Source organism: Ischnura elegans, chromosome 5, assembly GCF_921293095.1.
Source record: "Ischnura elegans chromosome 5, ioIscEleg1.1, whole genome shotgun sequence".
NCBI classification, from domain to species: domain Eukaryota; kingdom Metazoa; phylum Arthropoda; class Insecta; order Odonata; family Coenagrionidae; genus Ischnura; species Ischnura elegans.
In genome coordinates, this window is record NC_060250.1 from 27,933,513 (window position 1) to 27,954,614 (window position 21,102).

Below are 21,102 nucleotides of genomic sequence, written 5' to 3' on the forward strand. Positions count from 1 at the left end.
CCTTTCCGCCACGTATTTCAATTAAAATCAGCCAATATTTAGTGGATTTAGGTCTAAAAATGCTATCCTACAATGGTTATGACACTTACGACACATGCACTGGCCCATGCTGAATTGCAAGTTTGAACAATTAACTGCCGAAAAACTATTTTCACAATTGCGTCTGTTCGCTCTTGATGTCTGTCTGATTGCTTGATGCATTCGTAAGTAACAATAGTCCCGTAGTAACGGTTGGCGTATGGTTTCGAAAGCATTGTTGCTCCGGAACCGTCGCAGGTGAAGCATTGCAATAATGAATTACTACGTGATATGCAACTGAATTTTATTTTCTATTTATGATTACATGATAAATTAAAATTACAACTAAGTGGCCAATTCATACGTTTTTTAGTGCTTCTAAACATATGAACGGCATTGAAATGTGTTGATGATTTATTTATTTTTTCATTTTACAACGGTCTATTATCGAAAACTGTGGATAGTGGAAATTGTAGAAAAGACTGCCGTTATATCGTTAGTTTCTCAAGCGGTAAGTGTGAGTATTCTTTACATGTTCCGTCTTGTACTGAAATTTTCAAGACAAGGTTGAGATCCCTTTCCAATTTAAGAGCGCAACGTAATGAATTGGGCATATCCCAGACAGCACACTGGTAACGGTATACATATACCGTAAGTATACCAGGTGTATACTGTTTCCTTGAGAAACTGTATACATGTTTTAGATTCTAAGTATACAGAAACAGTATCCTGAAGCGTATACGTATACAGTATACGAAAGGTATCTGTATACCTTTCATATACTGTATACGTATGTGCTACATATGGAAACAGTATCTGAGAGGTATATGTATACCTTTCATATACTGTTTCCATATGTAATCTCAGTGGCGGATGCATATGGGAGGCGCGCCCCCCAACCCTTTCCTGGCCGCCCGCATAACCAAACATTGCAGGACTACAATTTTAACTTTTTTATGTCATAAGATGGCTTTGTATTTCATGTGCGTATAATCAGTTCAAATAACACTTTCTTAAACTTTGCATGTGACTTGATTATTTTTTTAGGATAAAAGCAAAGGTTGGTCAAGATATCTTTTGCGCCCCCCTCTAGAGTTTTTTTCTGTATCCGCTACTGTGTAGCCATTAGTAAACAATTAGTGCCCTTTAAAGGTTACTCTGTCCGTATACTATTTCCATATGTAGCCTTCAGTATACACAGCGTCCTTTCCAATGGGCTAAAACCTTTCCGTTACTTGCGTGCTCCTATGACCCCAAGAGCTACACTGACAGGAATAAATCTAAATTACCTCAGGAAGGGCCACTCACGCCAAATATGTGGAAGGGTAGGAGCCAGACGAATGGTAATCCACGTGATGGTGTCACGTGAAAAACACTGTTGGAATTTAATTGGAAAACCTTACCAGCTAACTCTTCCCTGAAAACATGGAGTGGGACCTGTTCGCAAAGGGCAGGTGTCATTCACGGCAGCGAGGTTGGCAAAGCAAATAATTACGTTTGTACATGTATATTCATTCTTTGTAAAGGTATCGGCTCGAGCCGCTACTCTCTTCTTATTCTCCTTCTGGTTTCATTGGATAAAGACGTCGTCTCATTTAATATCTTTAAACTGATTCATCAGTGAATTTATTTTCCCCGGTTGGCTTCAGGCAGCCCTGGCAAAAATGAAGGAGGCTGATAACGGTGCTGGAGAGTTTTTTATCATTTCTATTCGGAACACCCAAGAACGCCGTCCGCCTGGGTTATTAAGAAATGCAGATTAATTTAAAAAATCAATTAACTGCCTTAAGATGTAAAAAATCCTGCCATGAAAAGTCCCTATTTTCATAAAGAAAAATGCTCTTCGAAATGTGATTTCAATCGTGCTTTTTTATCTACTGAGGCGATGAAACAAAAAATATATTTTTCAGCGGAATTTATTCCTCAAGTCATAACGCGAAACTTAATTTTTTTGAATGCCAAGATTTAGACTACCGCCCGTGATTTCGATAGTGGATTCCGTCGATAGTCGATTCCACCAGTAGTCGATTTCCACAGATACAGACTTAGACCATATAAGAACTAGACCCGCCATTCCCCACCCCTACCCATGTCTCGCCGTGTGGCCAACATCTCTCCTCCGCTCCCTTCCTTCCCCTCCCACTTTTAAAGCGGCGTGACGTCACTGTTGGGACGCTCATCGTCGTAGCGCATGGCTACGAATGGGGATTCACTGCGGTATTTTGACCATTTTCTTCTCGATTTTTCAATTAAAAGTACTAATATTTATTGCGTTATGTACGAGAAGTATTCTCTCAGACATGGTTGGATTGGTGAACTTACAATTAATGAACAGTGGCATTTTTCGGCATTGGCAGCGACGAAAAAATATTGTGGCAGTAAAATGAAGACAAAGCCCTTTGTAAACTTCCGCAGATTTTTTTCTTATCTCGTTAGCGATCTAGCATCATTCGGAACATCGTTATAAAAACATGAAATCTTGTACAAAAGTTGTAAACGGGGGGAATTTTAGAGAGGAAAAGGGTCATGGTGTAAAGCCGGTCGTCCACGAAGTAACGCGGCAACGCCTTCGCATATAGTAATTTTTAAACGGTCAATTATGCGATGCAAATTGAGCTGCGCGCTAGCGCTACTAAAAAGGGATGTCAACAAATCAGCATTCATATTATTTAGGTAAGTAATTTAGTTATTTCATAAATGCATAATTTTTTACTTAGCAGACAGCTCTCGTGTTATATATATTTTGCGATGGTGGAAAAAGGTCTAGCGCCGGCTTTGCAAGTGACACCTACGATTTACGTACGCTACGGAAAATTCTGGGAATAAATAATACCTATTAACATATTTATAATTAGAAAGAAAGAGAGGATTGGATTAAAATAATTTTAAAAATAAATGTGCTATATAACAATCAATTATATTTAATATATTGAATAACTTATTAAATATTTTTATGTAATTTTGTACGTATGTACTTACAGAGTTTTCAATTAAATTTTTTTAAACAATTTACGACATAATTTAATTTTTTATATTCTTGTCACAATACGTAAGAAAAGAGGATGTGGATTCAAAGATCATCTAAGAAGTGAATCTCATTTTATTAAAAAAATCCAGACGCGATTACTCTGTAAAATTTGTCAAGAATGTGTGAAATGTAACGGATAAATTTCTATTTTATACGGCAGTATGATATTTCGAAGCACTTGGAGACGCAAGACCATAAAAGATATTTAAATACTGCTCTATCTTCCTCCAAAATACAGAAATTTTAAGTAAAAACAATTCATGAAAACGAAGAAAAGAAACTAGCATTAGCAGAAGGATGTATTTCCATTCTATTTTTTATAGTCATTCCTTCAGATCTAAGGTCTGTACATCTCAAGTTATCAAATCGGTTTTGCAGCGCACATGATACATAAGGCCGTTCAAACAGCTGCTGTTTTGTTGCCCGCAGATGTGGAAAATATTGTCATTAAAATATATTTCTAATTCTACATTACACTGTGCGTCTTCAAATGCTGAACGAATTTTGTGAAAATGCGGAAGTCGCATGTATAAGAAAATACTTGGTTACTTTAAAACGCGCTAGTTACCTCTTTCGTCAGCTTTAGATAGAATTTTCATTTTATACCACACCATAAATTCCTACTTTCTATATCAGGCTTAATGGCCTTGAATTGCAGAAGAGAGTTTTGAAAAAGAATCCTCAAATTTAGCTAGAGTTTAAAAACAAACAATCACCTTTTTTAAAATGCTATTGAAGTTATTGAGGGAGATAAAATTTTGGTAATCAAAGTAGCGAATGAAGTTTAAAATATCTGAATCAAAAGCGGCCAGAAAGTCAAAGCGGTCGACTAAAATCTCTATGACCTTTGACCCCCATTATGACTTTCGGAGGTCAAAATAAATTGTTGTACGGATGAATGAACTGCGTAACCGACTTTGGGACCCTTCAAAACCTATGGTTTGACACGTTGGTTGTCATGATGGCCAGACATTTAACTCTATGACCTTTGACCCCCATTGAGACCTCGGTGGTCAACAAATCAACAATACGGATCTATTAATTGAAAAATCGTCTTTGGCACCCTTGAAAACATATGGTTCGAAACCTGGGTGTCACGATGGCCGGACGTTTACCTCTATGGCCTTTGACCTCCGTATTAACCTTGAGGTCAATTAGTGAATAATACGGGTATTTGGACAAAACCAATGACTTGGGTGCCCTATAAAATCCATGGATCGACACCTTTGTTGGTATGCTATTCTTTTTGCCACCCTTATGACCTTGACGGTGACCTTACTGGGTCAAAGGTTGAATTTTCGTAAATTAAAGTGTTTTTTTCGGGTTTCTTAAGTCCGAAAACCCAAGAATTGACATTTTGGTCAATGAAATTTAGACATTTTTCAATCTCAATTTTTTACATTAAAACCACATAAGGCAAATTAAAATTTTTGGTTTGGGCCCACATTGTGAGGTCAAAAGGTCAAAATTGTAAAAATGTTGCTTAAACTCAACAAAACTTAGGACCTTTCCCCATAAGTGTGCCAAATTTCATGAATATTGCTCGATGCAAAGTTACTAAAATTACGGGTCAAAAATGACACACGACCGTTGGGACTGTCTTAATATTCATTTTCTAGGAATGTCACCGTTAGGTTAATCTACTATTAATAAGTAATATTTCTAAAATAATTTTGCCTTTTTATGGACCCCTCCCTTCATCCATTGTGAGATATCGTGGGATTTTGCTCCACGCCTTCTTTTTAATCTCACGTAGGATTTTTCAAAATGCGTATTTTCAGTGTAAATACGTTAATCTAGGCTTCATTGTGCTGGGCTTATAAATAAAACGATTTGTTTAATTATTTTTATTGAAGATAACCGAGATCGCAATAAACTGGTTTTTGCGGAAAACATTACGTGAAACTTGCCAGGACCCCTTCTTTTTACCTAGAGGGGGTGAAGCCATGGTCTAGGGGGAGGAAAGCCATGGTCTAGGGGGGGAAGCCATGTTCTAGGAGGGGGGGGCAAGCCAAGTTGAGACATTTTACCATGGAAAAGATGAATGAAACCAACATTATAAGAACATTATTACAGCGCTTTATTAGTTTATGAGATCATTTCCTTGAAAAAATAGTTTTAATTCAGTTACTTAACTTATACTAATACATATCATTTTTCGTTGGTTTGAAGAAAAATTTGTTGAATACTTTCGTTTCAATTCAGTAGGTACTGATTTTGCTTAAAGACTTTGCGATTTTTGCTTCTAGGGAGACAGCTGATCCCCCTGGCCTTCGCTGGGTACGCCCATGTTTACATATGACATTCTTAATCAATTTATTTAATACGATCGCTTCTCGCTTTATCTTGATTTATTTAGCTTTTTGCGCACAGTCAAGGCTATAAAATGCCTTAGTTCATCGTAAAAATATATTTATTAAGTGTATAATCATTTTTCGTGCCCAATATCGTCACTTTTCAGCGACTTTGCAGCGAATGAGCGTTAAAATATCTCAAGCGCGCATACGGAATATCGTCTGCAGTCCCAACCGTGACGTCACGCTCCCTCATCCCACTCACTTCCCCGCCGTGCGATGTTGGCCACAGCGTTCCGCCCGAATGGCAGGTCTACTTACTTAAATGGTCTAAGAGTGTTACGAATTTTCCGCGCCGCGGAGGAGTCAGATGCAGTGTTGTCAAGCGTAGCCTAGCGGGTTGAACCCAAATCGCTACCGAGTATCGGCTGCCGAGCTGGCTAGTAGCATACTAAGTTAGTAGCTCTTAGTAGCTCACGTAATACAATCCATGAATACCATATCTTAGTAGGCGACTAAAAGGACTTAGTAGCCGACTAAGTTAGTCGCCCTACTAGCGTGTTTTAGCGGAAATCTATGAATACGGCCGTACGACTTTTGATAGACTTGTCCTATTTTTTTACAATGTTAAGTCCAATGACGTATGAGATAATGTATATAACGCATAAAAACGGTGCTCAAGACGTAAAGAAAGAGAGGCGAATCCTTTTTCTCTCTCTTCGGCAACCCCCTGTCCCAGACTGTGTCCAAGTGACCTAGAAAGCTGGCCAGTAGTCCAAGGTGAAATAATACCAGATGTATAGAATTTTCCTGCATCACCTTGCCAGTAGCCGGCTTGCGCGGAGCGAGATGTGGATACCGCTGATGTTCTCATATCTCGAGTGACCCGGCTCATTGGACCGTATCGGCTGAGGTATCCTCTTCTTCTCTTGCGTTTTATGCAGTGCCAAGGTCGCACTGTCAGTCGTGTAGTGCCCAGTTCTCTGTAAAAGGCACGGAGTGCATTTTTTAATCGCAGTCATGAATATCATCATCAGCAGTCGTATATCCGAAGATTGGTTTGGTGAAACTCTCCTTTCAACTATCTTTTCAGCTAATATTTTGACACCTGCATAATTTTCCTGCTGTACTTCCTTCACAACATGCCTCGTCCTTTTAGCTGCAGACATAGTTGTGGAAAAAGGAGAAGGTTTTTTTAAGTATTCTGAAACGAGTTAAACCAGAGGCTTTTCCATTCCAAGGGATTTCACCATCACGATCATGTATAGGGACATTTCGGATGGAGAGATTGTTTCGGAAAATGTTTTAAACAAATGTGATCACCACACTAAATACTTAGTAACGCTTGACGAGTGAGTACTACGTTACAGTAAAATTCATTTTCATCGGAAAAAGTCCCAGTACTCCGAGAAAGGAAGAAAGAGTCCCAAAAAGTCTCTTGAAAAAGTTGAAAAAAAATGTTTTCATTATTGACTTGGTGGAGGTTCATATTTAGAAGCGCATGAGTGGCACTTTTACAAAAACTTTTAACACTTTTTTCGCGCTCATGCATTGATATATCGAGGTATAAGATAATAATTTTATGTCTTTAAGCTGGGTTCAAATAAGAAAATTCGAGTTGATGCTAAGAAACGTCGCGGCAAAATCGTCGCCACAAAATTAGTTGGAGAGAAGTAGGCTAAAAAACGTCACCGCAAAATCGCAGTCTGTTTGCAAGTGACACTGCCTTCTGCATTAACCCGTTATGGTCCAAATGAGCTGTACAATATCCAAAATCGAATACGGAATGACCATCCTAATGTACCTACCGTACCGTTTTGTTAGTTTTGAGCAGTCTACGAAAGTGGTCTTATCGTGTATATAATTTTTGGTGTAGATAATAAGTCTTGCATTAATGACCAGTAATTGATTAATGCTGATTACCATATGTCGAAGAAATGAATAAATTAAACTATTTGCCGTAACGACTACACGAATATTAATACGATTTGGAAATCAACTGACCATATTTTTAGTAGTGTGGTCAGTGTACAATAAATAAACATACTATGATGAAAAGAAAGAAAACAAGTTTATAATACAAATAATAACAAATAAAAGTCGAAGATAACCGGGTCCAGACTTTACAGAGACTTAAGCCGCTGCATGCTGCGTATGGGATCATAATCTTTAAATTTTCTTTATTTTCTCGAGTGTTATTCAGAAATACCTTTTGCCAAAATTTTTTATCGAATACAATTCCGTTGCTTACATTTCTATTACTTAAATGGAATTGAAAGTGTTTTGTTTATCAATTTCAATTCTATGTCATAAATAAATTCTACTGGATCGGGAATCGATCCACCGACCTAGGGTTTCTCGGGCCCCTGCGTAGTGTAACAAGCTCTCCAAATACCGTAATTCTTATGGATATTATACGGCAGTCATGCGTGCTAGTTGATGTGCCCTTGTGATCCATTGAGGATGGAATTGCGAAGGAGGTAGGGCTTCAAGAAATCCGCAGGCAGTCCTGAAACTCACACTAGCGGTTGAGCCGCGTGTGGATGTAAATGGGATTATTTTAATCCTACTCTACGAACGGAAGGGGTGAAATTCTGCTTACTGCAGTAGCTCCAAGTACCGTTTGGCTATTAAATAGTCAACCAAATGCCATTCGGTGAGCCAATTTGCTTATCACTGCTTTTGCTGGGTGTCTTATTAATTAGCGTTACGTAATGTAGTTCCGCTTTTAATGAGAAAGAGAAATAAGGATGAATTATCATTTATCCGTTGCATCACGGCTTACAAGGGCTTCTTAGAAGGTTCTGTTGAAACCACAGAAAGCAAGCATTAAATGAAGAGTGAATATCAATATCGAACGGCTTACGTAAGACTGAGACGAAAAAGGAGGGGTGTTTGATGAAATCTTACGCTTTGTTACATTAGAGGGTAAGAAAAAAGATAATTGTCTTACGTAATACCAGATAGGAATAATTCTCTTAAGAATAGAGGAGTAGTCCTCGGTAATAGTTCTTTTTACGATCTCAAATCACGAAGCGGTTTATTCACTCGCGGCGTCACACACGCGAACCGCTGGCACCCACGGTGTTTAGATCGCGAGCGAAGCGACACCCAACTGACGACGCGGCGTCTGTTCTTGTTCGTTTGTTTGGCTTTGATTTCCATCCCTCCCACCCCTTCCTATTAAGTGGGGCAGTGCAACTAGAGTGACCTCGCGTGCACACTTCCGTGGAAGAAGCGTGGCGTCGAATGGAATGATCGATTTACGGCTTTCTTTTCGTGACCAAGTGCCTCGGTGGCGCTCGTAGGCCACACACTTAGGATTCAAACTTCAATCCATTTCATTGTTTTGGCCACGGTTATTACCATTGGTGATTCTTCGGTTGGCCTCTAGGTGTTTTGTCCCACACCGAACATTTACATCTGTTTACTAAAGTCACCACTCGCTTCGCTGTCGGGCTGGCCGATCCGAATTTCGTGGAAAAAAAAGATATAATTAGGAATGTTGACCGATATTTATGTTCGTGATGATGCGATGTATCTATTTCATAAATTTGCAATGCTATTCCTCGCAATTGTAAACCGTGGCGGCGGGGATAAGTCCTCGCCTACCACACCGAAGGTCGCGGGTTCGAGTCCCTCCTGGATAGGTTTCCCCTTCCAGGACATGGGTGTGTGTGATCGTCTGTTGTTGACTGTTTAAACTCCCGATGTAAAGGCCACATTGTGCTGTTTTTGGGGGTAATTGAGACATATAGATAAATTATTTTGTAAATATTGAGAATGAATGCAACCGGCTCTCTTCTCAGTGCGCTAATTTTGAAAATTAATTAGATTTCGCCGAAGTGGCAGCATAAATGTAGTTTGTGCTGGATGGAATGGGACCTCCTCTTTGTAGTACCGTTGATATAGTCTCTACACACCCTGATAGGTTGTGAGAACGGAGATTTCCGAGTTGTGCGATGAAGTTCTTCATTTCCGGTTACTACCGCATCGGTTGCTGTGGCAATGACAACAGTTTCTTCTTCATCAGTTCATTTTCGATCTAAAGACGCTGGCAATTAATGTCAGCGAAATTGTTGTCGTCGCCACGGCAACCGACGCGCTAGTGCCCGGACATGGAGAGCTACACCCCTCTAGGTTGTATCGTGGCGCATGCACACTAGGCTGTTTCATTCTCCTTTGCCGCGGCCCCAGAATAAGAAGAGAGTGACTAGGATTTTACCGTATAGCTGGCCTAAAAATGCCGTTACCTCTCATGCCCATTATCCAAGGGAGTTAGAGTTTTCCTCCCTATCCAAAGGTCGAAACACACAACCAGGAATATTACAATAGACGATTCTCCTTTTGGCCTCTAGTTGTGCTGTCCCCCACCGAGTATTCAATTGCCTTATCAAAAGTCGCCTTTCGCGTCGCTGTCAGGCAGCGCGATCCGAATTTCACGGTGAAATAAGATATTATTAGGGTTGTTAAATGAAGTTTCTATTCTTGATTATGCGATTAACAATTTCATTGGCATTCCTCACAGTTGTAAATATGATGTGGTGAATATTGCAAAAAGGATCGGTCTCACCTCACTGCCGTGCTGCGGACATTTTTGTAAATCAATTAAAATTCACAGTGGCTACCTAAATCAGACTCCTATAGTTGGAATGCGACCTCTTTTATATAGTCTCCTTGGTTGTGCTGGACACTTGGAGAAATTGATCATTCAATCCTAGCTGCCATAAAATGGCGCCACCTTGGAAGAAATATATATGCACTGGCGCTCGGGACGGCTGCGCTGTTACCTAAAGCCGAGGCCAAAATTGTAACCCAATTTTCTTATTATTTTAGAAATTGAAACCGCAAATTAAATAATTAGACATGGACTTTAGTAATATCCTTTATAACTATTGAAACTTTCAACTAAATAAAAGTGATAGCTTGAGGCTTGACTTGGTGAAATTGCCTCATGTTGATTCAAAAACCTTGTAAATTTCACATAAATGGTTTTAATATCGACCATTTTCGTCGCTGTGCGACATTAAATTTCATGGTTATGAATTTTCCGTCCTAAACTAACAACTTTTTTACTATCTTAAATGAAAGAGTTCTCGCATGTTCCGTTGAAAAAATATATTCAAAGCATGACGCGTTTTTCATTTTGGATTGGGAACATTAGGATTGGTGGTGAAGAGTAGGGGGAGGGAGCTGTAAATCAAGGGTACACCGGGAGGAAAACACCAGGACCTCATCCGCAGACCCAAGGAATATACCACAGTGAATGAGCCGTCGCCACCCCCTTTCTCCCTACCGTAAAGTGTCCCCCACCAAATACCATTGGTATGAATGGAAGGAAGAAAAGAGCTTAGAACCCACACTTGAAAATTGAAAGCATTGAAACGCGTCGTCTGGTGAATAAGATTTTTTAATGAAACTTGCGAGATCTCTTTCACGTATTTTCATTCAATTACATTACATTAATTTAAGACATTGCAATATTTCCAGTGAATTTATTTTCGCGCGACGCGTTTTATTATTCCAACAACGTGTGTTTTAAAATGTGGTTGTAATAGCGAAACACGTCGTGCGAATATAAATTAGGTGTAAATATTGCAGTGTCTTATTTGACTAATATTAGTAACTTCCACCACATCGTGCCACATAGCATACAAGATCTTTCAAATTCATTTCACCTCGTCTCACCTGAAACTACAATTTTAACGCTATCTTCGTAGTCATTCTATCAGAACCATCATATCCATGTCGTGATCCCGTATTTTGCCCTCTTGGTCCCATGCGCGGAAGCCGATGAGCACTCCGATGTATATATTCATCTGAGGGCGTAGTTATGTAATAATCGAGAGAAAAATCTTGGGAATGTGCATGGAGAAGGCCTAATTCGATATCATAAAAGGGTGATTTCTGTTGCCGCTTCGGTCGCATTTTAATCGGTTTTCAACAATGTCCGCGGCGCGGTGATGTGAGCAATACGATCCACTTTTTTCCAATGTTTTGCCGTATGGTCTTTGCAAATGCAAGGAATTGCATTGAAGAGTTACGAATTTCGTAAATTACATCATTATGTAAATAAATTTCGGTTAAAACCCCTAATTATACCACACATATTTCCCCGTGAAACTTGGATCAATTTGTCCGTCAGCGACGCGAGTGGCGATTTCTGCAAACCCATTTAAATGCGCGGTGGTTGACAACACATTTATAGGCCTAATTGAGCGTCCTCTTTTGTAGTATTCGTGGAAAAATCGATGATCATTTCTCACGAAAAGGTAACATGCAGGTTTCTGTTGGGGTAGATCGTGCCGATCCGATGGCGGCACGTGATTCACCCTTTCTTAACCTTCCGAACCTGTCCTAACCCTTGGAGATCTTTCATGTCTATCACGGTGATTCTCCCATTCCCTAATTTCTTCCCAGAATCCCATACCCTTCAGGAGACGCCGGTTAAAAAAATAACATGGGATTCGGTTTCTGAAGCGCAACCCCGAATTACATAACTATATGTATCACGGACGAATAAAAGTCGTTCTTTTGGAACTATTTTCATTGTCGTTTGGAAAAATAACGCTGAAAAACACATTTATGGTGACATTTTTTATGAGTAATATGGCGATCGTTTCTCCACGCCCCTTCCGCTTTTAATCCGACATGATCAATAAACTAAACCGACAAATAAATGAGCTCGTTCATCAGTTTATATTTTGTTACCGTATCTGACGGTTTGGAAAATAGTGAGGCCCTTATTTTTTATGTCAGCTGGTTGCCTTTTGAAGACGATCGTCAAGAGACAAGTAGATGGCAAGAACGGAAAAGGAAGACCTCGAATGAAATATATGGAACAAGTAAAGAAGAATGTGAAAGAGAATAAATACGTAGGTGTGAGCAGATTAGCTGATAGGAGAATTGAGTGGAGAGCTGTGTCATACCAATATTAAGATTGTTGACCGTTGATGATGATGATAATATCAGTCGCTTATCTTTAGGTTTGTCCACAGCGGTGTTTTATACATGAGGGATGAATTAAATAAATATTACTTTGGCAAGTTCCAATTTCCTCACAATTTCTAAAATATTTTAGGCATACAGTGCTGCTGACGGGTGAGATTCGTTAGTTTAACTGCCGTTGAGATAAATGGGCACTAGAGCCATAGGAAGTTATCTGCTTTCCTCGCCATCTGTTGGTGAGGAGTGTCATTTCGAGTGAGAGTGGATTTAGCCAAGGCACGGCGAGTCGACGGAGGGTGAGGGGCCACCGACAGCGCGGGGAGAGGGGTTAGTAACTTCAGCCGGCAACGATTGTCACTACCGTCGATGTGACGTCATTCAACGCGGGTTAATCAAATCCTGTGCATTTATTAGGCTCCCTTTCGGGTTGCCATTATTGTACTCATATTCAGCTGAACTGCATAATTACGAAGTTAAAATTGCATTTCACGAAAGGTGATAAATTTCCACTAAGGTGGAGAAGGATTGCTTGCAAATAAAAAACAGGCAGTTAAGTTTAGCATGTTTATTTGAAATATTTTCTCCATAAAACATACAAAAATTGTAAGAAACACAGTTAACATATTAATATTCAAATAAAAGGGAATTAACCACTGTATCGCTGGAAATTTTCAATATAGGAATCAAAAGAACATGACGCGCATATTGTGTTATAAACACAGTAAATGAATTAATTTTTAAGTAAACATGCATTTCCCACTGCATTGTAAGCAAAAGAACAAATTTTAAGGCACCCCTATGAAAAAATTGTATAAACCTGTTTCAAAATTTTATACAATCTTATACATTGCCATGGCAATTACATAAATTGTATAAAATTTTGAAACAGGTTTAAACAATTTTTTCATAGCGGGCATGTTTACACAATACATTAACACATACAAGTTAATGACTGTTTGCATGAATGATTTTTGTGGACCAGAGCAGAACATGTACAAATGCATGAACCAAATTAGAACAGGATCTATTTTCTACACATGCATACACACAAGTTAGGTGGTTACATGGTGCATTTTGGCATCCATTCTCACGTTCATACATTTAGATATTAACCCGTACGTGTTCATATACCATAAAAATAGGCCTTTATATGGTGTGATAGACAGTAAATAAAGCAATCTGCAAGTAAATATGCAATGCATACAGCATCATGGGAACAGGTTAATAAACAAAGCAAATGCACAAATAAAAAACAGAACCTCACTGCAAAAAAAAGGAGCAAGTTAAATACCACGTACAACAATTATGGTAGATTTTTTATTAGGTCTTTTCACTAAATTCATCATTCCTCAAGCTACATGAAAAAAATGCAATTATGATGCTTATGAGTAATGGCAAATGGCCACACAGAAATGTTATTGCCTTTTTCTTCACAAAATGACTATAATGCCCAGTCAACACAGAAATTGTGGCCTTACTCTGGCCAGAGTGGTCAGTGTACAGTGGTTATGTCTAAGGCAAAATAAACAAGAACTGTACCAATGAAATAATTAATGCGATGGGGATAATTCAAAGCAATAGAATAATTATTTAATTATACTACATCAGGAAAGCATTCAAAGAAGGCCAATTCACCAATAGCTCCAATGATGGAATACAATTCTGATGTCAAAATATTGGGAGAATGGAGAGAAAAACCTGCCTGAAAGCCTGAATAACCTTTTCCTACACTCACCAGGAAAGATTCATATTGTAATTCAAATGCATTTTTTAAGGTAGCGAATATTTATAATCTATCGACATACTGGAACACTGAAAACTTAACTATTTGATATTAAGTAGATTAACATAGTATAAGTGAGAAAATTTTCTGAATTGCCCTATTCATGGTATTACAAAAATACAAGAAGTTTCCTAATGTGGCTTGCATATACCAAAATAGCTTCACTTTGCCATTATTCATTAGCACGAGAGTTGCTCTTTTTCACTTAGGTTGATGAGTGGTGAATTCATGAACCTCTATAACAAGACATTAATGGCTAAGAAAAAGTCGAAACCTTCACCAGTTGGTGAAGGCATCAGCAAAATAATTATCCCACTCCCCCTACTACAAAATTTAATCACATAAAAAATATACTTACAAATAATCAGGCAGTTGACACTCTCCTTTTGCAAAATTTTCTAATGCTGTACTCAATTACAGCATTAGAAATATCTACCGAGAGGTCATGTGTTGGGCATTTCACCCACAACAATTCTTTTCTCACATCAATTTCGTCGGTAATTGCTTTTTTAATATTCCTTTTAGTGGCTACAGATGGTACCACATCATCCAATCTAGAAATTAAGTCAGTAATACAGGTTTGAATCTTTTCAGTAGGGAAAATCTTCCCTCCATCACGGTCGAAAGCATCTGTGCAAAAACTCTCACCGATGATGCTAGTTCCCGCACAGAGGATTTTCAAACAATCACTGCAGGTGATGCCCTTAATAACATTCTTTAAAACAGCATAGCTGAGTTTTATAGATTGTACTTGATGGGTAATGGGTTCAAGTGACACCTCTCCTTCATCATGAAGGATATCAGCGGCATCACATAAATTGCTTTCGTCTATGCCCTCGGACAAACTTTGGACATTCTGCAGCAGCTCCTCCAAGTCAGACAAAAAATTATCTGCATCTATCTCACAGTTTCCAGATGCAGCTGCAGCACCTACCTTAGGTGTCCCATGTAACATGGACGTCTTCACCGAAGATGCAAACTGTTGAACAGTTGGATGCCTGTTGCACCCACTGTGAAAACGTATGGACCCAAACAAATTCTCCAAGGCATCCTGATTTAATCGCCTTGTATCCAGGCATTTAAAGCCATAACTCTTTAAAATGTTCCACATTTGAATTGCCCCCCTAATTGTGGTCATCCACCCATCCTGGGACTTTGGTCGGATTACTTGTCTGACAAGAGGTATGCCAGAAGGTGGCAATATAATTTCTCCTGCGGCATCACGGGGCAGGCTCAGGAAAGCAAATGTTTTTAATGTTTTTAGTGCATTTACCCAAAAGGGGATGTGCGGACTAGCAGGGCCTAATGGACCTCGCAAATCAGAAGTTTTATGCCTTGCCTCACCTCCATTGAAGCTTCTAAATAAATCTTTGATGAAGACTAGGAACTCAGCAGTAATAGCTGCACCTCGGTCCATGAGTCCTATTGATGGAAGGAAAAGTATCAAATAGAAAAAGGAAGAAATTAATTCATTTTTAGCATGGCCATGAATCAATATTGTTTGTGAAACATACCTAGCCCAACAAAAACATCCATTTGTGAAGCCAAAGCATGGCTAAACACATGAGCTGCCATAGAGACACTCATTTTCTCTCTCCATTGGGGATTAAGGCATGCATCAGTAATTTTTGGGAAGGCAACAATATTTCCACTGTACTGCCTGGCAAGGTTGACAGCCTCCTCAATATGTTGCCATTTCCCTATGGCTGGACTATCTACCCCACCAATTGCAATCTAATAACAAATAGAGATATATTAAGAGGTTTGCATCAGGGAATTGACAGCAATCGCTGTAACTCAGTAACTACAATGCATAACACCCATTAGATACATACCTTGCCCTCAATACAATATTTTTTAAACATATTCCTTGTACATTTGAGCAGATGAGGTGGGTCATACAGGGTAATGATTTTATCCCCACCAACACTGAAAAATAATTTCAAGCCATTTTTAAGAATAAGAGAAAAACAATGAAGAGATGACATTCATCATTCCCATAGGCAAAATAGAAGGTAGACAACATTTCTTATTATTAAATTATCATATCCACTTAAAAATACAAAAATAAGGGTTGGTGCTATACTACCTTTTCCTTGGGATATACTTCCCCTGCCACTTTATTGATCCTAATGATGGGCATGCATAGAAGGTCAAATAAAGGAGCAGGTAAATAACTTTAAAGTCTTACCAGATAAAAGGTTGAGCTTTTGAAGACCCAAGACATTTCAGGGCTGAGGTGTTGTTACTGCCCATGTCGCAAATTGTTGCAACTACTTTTAACCCTGTATCTTTGAGAGCAGTAATTACTTCTACAATGAGGGTAGACAAACTTTTCCATCGTGTACATCCAGAACTGTAGAAGTAAGCTATGGGCTGTTTCCACTGCTTGGAAATACCACGGACCATGAAAACAAGTGCCTCCGTAGCAAGCCCATTTCTTCTTCTGCCAGAACCATGATCATGGAAACCCTCTATTACATCCAAACGAGAGTTATATAACAGCGAAGGCATTATCGACATCTCATCAAAAATGAGAGTACAATATTTGTCTTTTTCGTCCATCCTGCTAACTTGCTTTTTCAGATATTTCAGGATAAAGGGATTCAACCCAGGATGAAACGGTATGAGAAGAAGGAGAGCCTTTAAGGTTGACACTGAGGGAATGTTTATCAGTGATGCAAGATACCTGTATGCCCGAGGACTTCTTTTGTAAAATGACAGAAACAGTAACTTTTCCTGTACATTCCACCTCCTGTTATTCTTTTTAACATTGCAGTTCCGCAAGAGACCCGTCAATATAACATTAGACCCTCCGAAAGAGTCAGAATTTATTAATTTTACAATATTATTTGATTCCCTTTTTAAAATCAAAGAGAGTTTTTTTTGTTTCTCCTGTCTTTGTTTCAAATATGATATTTGTTTAGAACATTGGCGTAACTTGTGATAGAGACACTTTTTCCTCGGAGTCGCCTGTGAATCAATTAGGCCTCGGCAGCTGAAATGTTTTGGGAAGGAAATATTTATGGATTTGTTAGGGGTGGAGGGGTATGTTAAAGGACTGGGCTGGTTTCCAGACTTTTTAGGAGTGGAGGTCTGTGTCAAAGGAGTAGTCGATGTATTGCTTTCAATAAAAGAGGTAGACATTGTGAGAGAGTTGTCAGAAAGGCACTCCCTGTGAGATGGAATGAGGGTGGTCATTAATGAAGAGCTAGGGGTTTCATCCGTACAATCAGTGAACATTTTACTACCACTTGGGCTGGAAGTGCAAGGTTCAGGCACGGAAAGCTGCTGAGTACAGAGAACAATACTTGAGCTGGTTGGTGCTGAAACAGTTACTGAAGTCGATGAACTACCAGAGTGAGGGCTGATGGCGTGCATCTGTGCTGCTGTAGTTGATAGAGATGAGGTCAAGGTAGAAGTCATGGGTAGAAGAGGTACTGGGGTCATTGGGGAAGGAGGAGGGTTTCGTTTACTCAATGAGGAAGCATGGATGCCTGAACTCGAAGCAGGTGTACAGTCTGAAGGTGATAATTCACTGGTATCCATTGGGAAGATGGATGGCAGAGCTCCCACACGTAGCTTTTTAGTATCAGGACAAGCATAGTCGCCTACTGTGAAATGATGTTCACAGAGATATGCACTCTTTGACACTTTTTCCGGTGCTCTGCTCTGTAAATTGGGATTTTTGGATCTTTTCACCCATTCCATGCACCTGAAAACAGTACAATTAAAATGTTAAAGAAATGGTGCTCTAATCCAAAATTTTCTTAACTTCCACACTCAAGGATGTAAATCAGGAAATCTCTTTACACAAAGTAAAGATCACACTAGTGTTACATTAAATAATTTCGCTTCCATTACTTGATGAACACAGGTGATGGTCAAGATATTACTTTGGCTGAGGTGAAACCTAAAATTACTAAGATATCAAAGCTGAAGAATAATTCAATTAACTAGGAAAAAATAGGAAAGTGAAGGAAAATATGAAATGTTTATACATACAATAGGCATAATATTATATCCATTTCATGCTTACAAGTTATACAACCCTGAAAAAGATTCAAAAATGTCATTATTTCCCCCACACCTTCAGAGCCTTGGAATTCATGGCATTCAGTTGAAAGGCGGTTAACGATGAATACCTGAAAGTAACTGAACAGCTTAGTAACATTATCAAATCTAAATCACTTTCACAAGTACATACTTACGTGATGTTTGTATTACGATTAAAATCAGCGATGACAAATCAAAAAAGTCTTTTGGAAAACTATTGGCAGATAAACAATTTTCCTCCGTAAAATGTCAATGGTAAACAAATAGCATTTGCCCACGAACACCCTCACCGGTGTTTCTTAAACGAATGACAGCTATACATAATTGATATTTATGTCCATACTTTATCGCCCTGTTTTTTCATTATAATCTTCGCATGTACTTACGCGGAGCTTGCATTATATTCACCATCCAGGATGGAAAAGCAAAAGGAAGTCTTTAGGAAAACAATTATAGAGAAATAGTTTTCCTCCGTTAAATTCCAATGATATAAAAGTATCGTTCGCCAACGAACACCCACACAGATGTTCGTAAGCGAACGTTATTCTTGTATAATTGAAATGTATGCCATTACGTCCATCCCCACTCGGAAACGTTTACAAGTCACGGACACTTAGTCAACCTGCAAGATACAGCCGAGTCAACTACAACATGGATTTTTTTGCATGGCATTCGCCGTACATTTAAGAATGAAATTTAGCTAATTAATACCAAAGAAATAGTGACTTGTCGTAACTCGACAAGCTACTTCAGGCAATAGTTGAATCTGATTGTTCACGAAACATACCAAAAACATACGAACTGCATTAAATCCAATGTTAGAGATAAAATTCAAAGGCAGTAACATGTAGAGTGAACCAGAGAGGAAAGATAATTTGATTAAGTAATAAAGAAGACAAGAATAAGAGGTCAGCGAAAGAGCAATTTGTACTTACAAGGATTCCTCACGAGGAAAAGAATGCAGTTTCACTGGATTATCCGGTGTTCGCCGAACTCCACAATTCAGTGCACTGCACTTTCTAATGGATGTCATCGTTGAAATTTTCGCAATTTCAAGATTTTACCACACTCGTATGTTCGTTTACCTTTCAATGCAAACGTCCGTTTGGTCTATTTACATCGTTTTGGCTTCCTATTGGCTGTTTACTCGACGGCAGCCGATAGTAGTGACAATCGTTGCCGGCTGAAGTTACTAACCCCTCTCCCCGCGCTGTCGGCGGCCCCTCACCCTCCGTCGACTCGCCGTGGCCAAGGGGAGCGGGGAGACAGGTTTGACAGGCTTCCGAACCCGTCCCTCTCCCCGTGCATCCCATTTCCCGTAGTCATCATAGAGCTGGATATTCAAAATTCGCCTTCCCGTAGACCTGTCATTTAACCCTCTCAGTGCCACGGGCCGATATATCGGCTCGAGCGTTGACCGGATTTTCAAACTAATATTGTTTTAATAATTAAATTTATCCTTTATCCAATGTATTTGAATATTATAATCAACAAATTATTCGTTTCAAGTATAATTAAAAAAAACATTACATTGATTTATAAAAAAGTAACTTCATATTGTTTTTTCATAAAGTGCTACAAAACTCTTAAATGTAGGTTGGCACTTCTCGCTGGTACCACCAAATTTCGGTGGCACTAAGAGGGTTAAAATAGCGACGGGCATTCTTCATCGACAACGTAGCGACCTCCCTTCAAGCGAATCCTAGATCCGCCCCTGATTGTGATCGGTCTCATATCGCATCGATGGCCAACTGGTTGCATAGCGTCAGGATACTCCTGGTTGGTCTTCTCCATTCATATGTAGTACCTTCTGCAGGAGAAATTTGTCTTCGATAACTCTTAATGTCTAATGGTATTTTGGTGGGGGTGAAATGACAACTGAAGTAATTTTTGTCATGATAGATGGGTTGAAATGGATGGGTGGACAGAAAGCCAGCATAGCCATTAGCCTGCTGTTAATGAAATGCATGCTAGTGGACTAATGGCTTAGCATCCGGCGGGCAGAGTGCCCAATTGTCCTCCTCACAGTACACAATTTGGGATCTGGCTTCCTCTGAATAATCTCCACCAATGGAGAGATTTGAACCAGGGCCCTACGGGTACAAAACCTTAATGCAAGCCATCACAATCTCCTCTAGTTTTAGATATGTATGCTTCTGTTGTAAAACCTAATTTTGTAACCGATGAAATATTCTTACCTGCTCCGAGGGATAGGGGATTGGAACGGTCTTCCTAAGGTAGTTTTGGAACCCTTCCAGCGAAACATTAAGTTCTTTATGAGAAAGTTAAAAAATGTTGAATTTTAAGGGTCTTTTCATTTTGTAGGTTCCACCATGTTGGGATTAACGTTTATATAATGTATTTAAACTTGTTTTTGTGTTTTTTTATTTTAATTGTATCTATGTTACCACCCGACAGAATGGTCGACTTATAACCGTACTTTAATAATAATAATTATAATAACTGTTTTGTCGCAGTATGCAGTGGCTTTCTGGGAAATCTGGTTGTCATGTGTTCTGGCATTCTTTAATGTGAGCAATATTATCTCCTACAATTTCTTCAAATCTCATGCATTTGCTAGTAAGATGACATATTTAAGGAAGAAAGGAATTGATATTTAACTGTCTACTCCGATAAATATAGGCAATTATTGCCCGCTGCTGCTGACTGGAGAGTTTTAGAGTTTCTGAACTGTTGATCCTTTGCCCGAGTCTTTTCACTGAAGTGTCAGGAATGGAAAGGAAGCTTAAGCATTTTTGTGATAACTCAAAGAGCGGTCCTCCCTATTTTCACCTCAATCTCTGAGTTTCCTCATTATATGGCCATAATATTAAACAGTATGAGGGGCGTTACTTGGCATTTTAGGTAAGCAAATGTGGGAATAAGACTCAGACATTCTTAAACAAGCAATGTTTCAGGCTGCATATAATCGGTATACCAGCTTATAAGTTTTTTTTTTGCATGCTCAACATTGT

General features: G+C 39.0%; 1 protein-coding gene across 1 annotated transcript in view; it reads left to right on the forward strand.

The window, feature by feature from the left end:
• Positions 1 to 21,102, forward strand: part of LOC124158637 (TLC domain-containing protein 2-like) — an 83,815-nt gene that overhangs the window by 55,881 nt on the left and 6,832 nt on the right. The window lies entirely within an intron of this gene.